Source organism: Pecten maximus, chromosome 10 (assembly GCF_902652985.1).
Source record: "Pecten maximus chromosome 10, xPecMax1.1, whole genome shotgun sequence".
NCBI lineage: Eukaryota > Metazoa > Mollusca > Bivalvia > Pectinida > Pectinidae > Pecten > Pecten maximus.
Window position 1 is genome coordinate 10,900,494 of NC_047024.1, and position 4,547 is coordinate 10,905,040.

The window sequence follows — 4,547 nt, forward strand, 5'->3', positions numbered from 1 at the left end:
ACACCTGTGTGATATACACTCCACTACAACACCTGTGTGATATACACCCCACTACAACACCTGTGTGATATACACTCCACTACAACACCTGTGTGATATACACTCCACTACAACACCTGTGTGATATACACCCCACTACAACACCTGTGTGATATACACTCCACTACAACACCTGTGTGATATACACTCCACTACAACACCTGTGTGATATACACTCCACTACAACACCTGTGTGATATACACTCCACTACAACACCTGTGTGATATACACTCCACTACAACACCTGTGTGATATAGACCCACTACAACACCTGTGTGATATACACTCCACTACAACACCTGTGTGATATAGACCCCACTACAACACCTGTGTGATATAGACCCCACTACAACACCTGTGTGATATAGACCCCACTACAACACCTGTGTGATATAGACCCCACTACAACACCTGTGTGATATAGACTCCACTACAACACCTGTGTGATATAGACTCCACTACAACACCTGTGTGATATACACTCCACTACAACACCTGTGTGATATAGACCCCACTACAACACCTGTGTGATATAGACACCATTACAACACCTGTGTGATATAGACTCCACTACAACACCTGTGTGATATAGACACCATTACATTACCTGTGTTATATACACTCCACTACAACACCTGTATGATAAACATCTGTTTGCCACGCCTTTAACGGCAGTCCTTTTTATCATGTTTTCGAATACAATTTGTTTTCTTGTCACTGCTCTTTCTTAACAATTGATTAGATGCTGCCGAGTACTGTATCCAAGGTTTACTCTTTAACAGCACTTCAAACAAATATCAGTATAATCCCCTCCGATTAATGCCGTAATGCTATAATTCCTGGCCATTATGACTTGGTATAAAACATTACACTTGATCTGTTAGACGTAATGGAAATTCATTTATGTGAGCATGTGCAGAAATAACAAGGACAAGAAATGTTGTATGAAAGCAATAGGATGTATTGTAAGGACTCCCACTACAGACTTCAAAAGGTCGCCTAAGCGATTACCAATTCTAAAAGTATATCTTTACATAGGTATCATCCGGATTAATTTGAGACGTGATTCCTAGATAGAATATGGATTGGAATACGTTAATAGCTACCCTAGAGCTTTGTACCGGTATACCGTCTGATGAATCATATTAACATGCCGACCGCTGTCTGACTTCAAATTAGAATATTAAATGAAGGTATTGTGATATTATGACCTTATGGTTTATGGGCTTATGGAGTTGGAGGGAAAGGGGTAGAAATAGGTTCTCATCTGTCTTTGCTTGCTACGCATACCAATATATCACATGAAGTGTATGTGGTGTCTATACTAAAGCATGCTAGCTTAATGGCCTTCAGTGGGACAAAAAATTGTATTACAAAAAGGCACGTAAGTTATTCGTACTGTTCAATATGTAATGAAGTATAGATGAAACAGGCACTATGCAGCTGTTTCCTACTACTAGGGCTCACCAGTATATATGAATTTTTATTTATCAAATATCCAACACAATGTTCACACACATGTTTATGTATGGAAATGTCAGATTTTACTCGATTATAGTGTATATTGGTCGAGTTATAGGAAATGCCATTTGCATAGAGACCCTTGACAAACAGTGTATGGGGATAGGACCAGATGTTCCGAGAGGATAAGCGTACCTGATTCATCAACAACACCGTCACATGTAAATCTACGTTAAGTAACATCTTCAAAATGAGAACCAATGTGTTCATAATGGAATCATTGGGTATAACCATGAGTATCAAACAAGTCTGACTATGGATAATAATGCCACCCATAACATGTTCCTGTGGTCTTAGAAATAAACAATATGTTTACTTATTCAAAATTGTACTTCAAATAGATTATGATCAAAATAATCTACAAATTGGAAATCATGAATGTATATTTTTGTCAGTTAGGGTTTTCAACATTCTATTTCATTCATTATAAACAAAATTCTACATTTTACATATGCATTTATACACTCATTATACTATTCTTTCAGCTGTTTCAAACGTTGTTGAATTCCTGTGTTACGGCATGCTGTTGGATAAAATTATACGGCTTCATAACCGTAAAATAAAGCCTATAGAGAGAACACAGGCATATAGACAGACAGACAGACAGACATATAGACAGACGAAAAACAGCAACAGTGACGTTGAACTTGATCTAAAAACCCTGAAACACGAACGTGTCTAAGATAGTTAGGTCATTGATCATTGTGTGAAGTCTGATCAAAGGGAATGAAGACGATATAGCGCTGTCAAACTTCGGCATTACGTACGACGATATAGCGCTGACAGACTTCGACGTTACGTACGATATAGCGCTGACAAACTTCGACGTTACGTACGATATAGCGCTGACAAACTTCAGTGTTACGTACGACGATATAGCGCTGTCAAACTTCGGCATTACGTACGACGATATAGCGCTGACAGACTTCGACGTTACGTACGATATAGCGCTGACAAACTTCGGTGTTACGTACGACGATATAGCGCTGTCAAACTTCGGCATTACGTACGATATAGCGCTGTCAAACTTCGACGTTACGTACGATATAGCGCTGACAAACTTCGACGTTACGTACGATATAGCGCTGACAAACTTCGGTGTTACGTACGACGATATAGCGCTGTCAAACTTCGGCATTACGTACGATATAGCGCTGACAAACTTCGGTGTTACGTACGATATAGCGCTGACAAACTTCGGTGTTACGTACGATATAGCGCTGACAGACTTCGACGTTACGTACGATATAGCGCTGACAAACTTCGACGTTACGTACGATATAGCGCTGACAAACTTCGGTGTTACGTACGATATAGCGCTGACAAACTTCGGCGTTACGTACGATATAGCGCTGACAGACTTCGACGTTACGTACGATATAGCGCTGATAAACTTCGGTGTTACGTACGACGATATAGCGCTGACAAACTTCGGCGTTACGTACGATATAGCGCTGACAGACTTCGACGTTACGTACGATATAGCGCTGATAAACTTCGGTGTTACGTACGACGATATAGCGCTGACAAACTTCGGTGTTACGTACGACGATATAGCGCTGACAGACTTCGACGTTACGTACGATATAGCGCTGACAAACTTCGGTGTTACGTACGACGATATAGCGCTGACAAACTTCGACGTTACGTACGATATAGCGCTGACAAACTTCGGCATTACGTACGACGATATAGCGCTGACAGACTTCGACGTTACGTACGATATAGCGCTGATAAACTTCGGTGTTACGTACGACGATATAGCGCTGACAAACTTCGGCGTTACGTACGATATAGCGCTGACAAACTTCGACGTTACGTACGATATAGCGCTGACAAACTTCGGTGTTACGTACGACGATATAGCGATGACAAACTTCGGTGTTACGTACGACGATATAGCGCTGACAAACTTCGACGTTACGTACGATATAGCGCTGACAAACTTCGGTGTTACGTACGACGATATAGCGCTGACAAACTTCGGTGTTACGTGCGACGATATAGCGCTGACAAACTTCGACGTTACGTACGATATAGCGCTGACAAACTTCGGTGTTACGTACGATATAGCGCTGACAACCTTCGGCGTACCGTATGTACATACGTACAAGACGAGAAGAGAGGAAACCTAAAGCTCCCCTGGTTTCACCGGTAGGGGACTGATAAAAGTTTAAATCCTCGGATAAAATTAGTAATTCTTTCCTCTTTGTTACTAGTTTTTTTTTCATTTATTTACTGTTATGCCAGCTCCTATTGCTTCTATTTCTATGAAGAATTAGTTAATAACGTTACTTACCAGCGCCTGTTGTTTCTAGTTCTCTAATAACTTGGTAACTAATGTTACTTACCATCGCCTGTTGTTACTAGTTCTCAAATAACTTGATAACTAACGTCACTTACCAGCGCTTGTTGTTTCTAGTTCTCTAATAACTTGATAACTGACGTTACTTACCAGCGCCTGTTGTTTCTAGTTCTCTTATAACTTGATAACTAACGTTACTTACCAGCGCCTGTTGTTTCTAGTTCTCTAATAAATTGATAACTAACGTTACTTACCAGCGCCTGTTGTTTCTAGTTCTCTAATAACTTGATAACTAACGTTACTTACCAGCGCCTGTTGTTTCTAGTTCTCTAATAACTTGATAACTAACGTTACTTACCAGCGCCTGTTGTTTCTAGTTCTCTAGTAACTTGATAACTAACGTTACTTACCAGCGCCTGTTGTTTCTAGTTCTCTAATAACTTGATAACTAACGTTACTTACCAGCGCCTGTTGTTTCTAGTTCTCTAATAACTTGATAACTAACGTTACTTACCAGCGCCTGTTGTTTCTAGTTCTCTAATAAATTGATAACTAACGTTACTTACCAGCCTATCTGTTTCCAGTTCGTTGATGAATTAATTACTCACGTTCCTACCAGCGCTCCAGCGTCTGTTGGTTCCAGTTCTGTTATAAACTGATAGCTGTTATTACTTACCAACC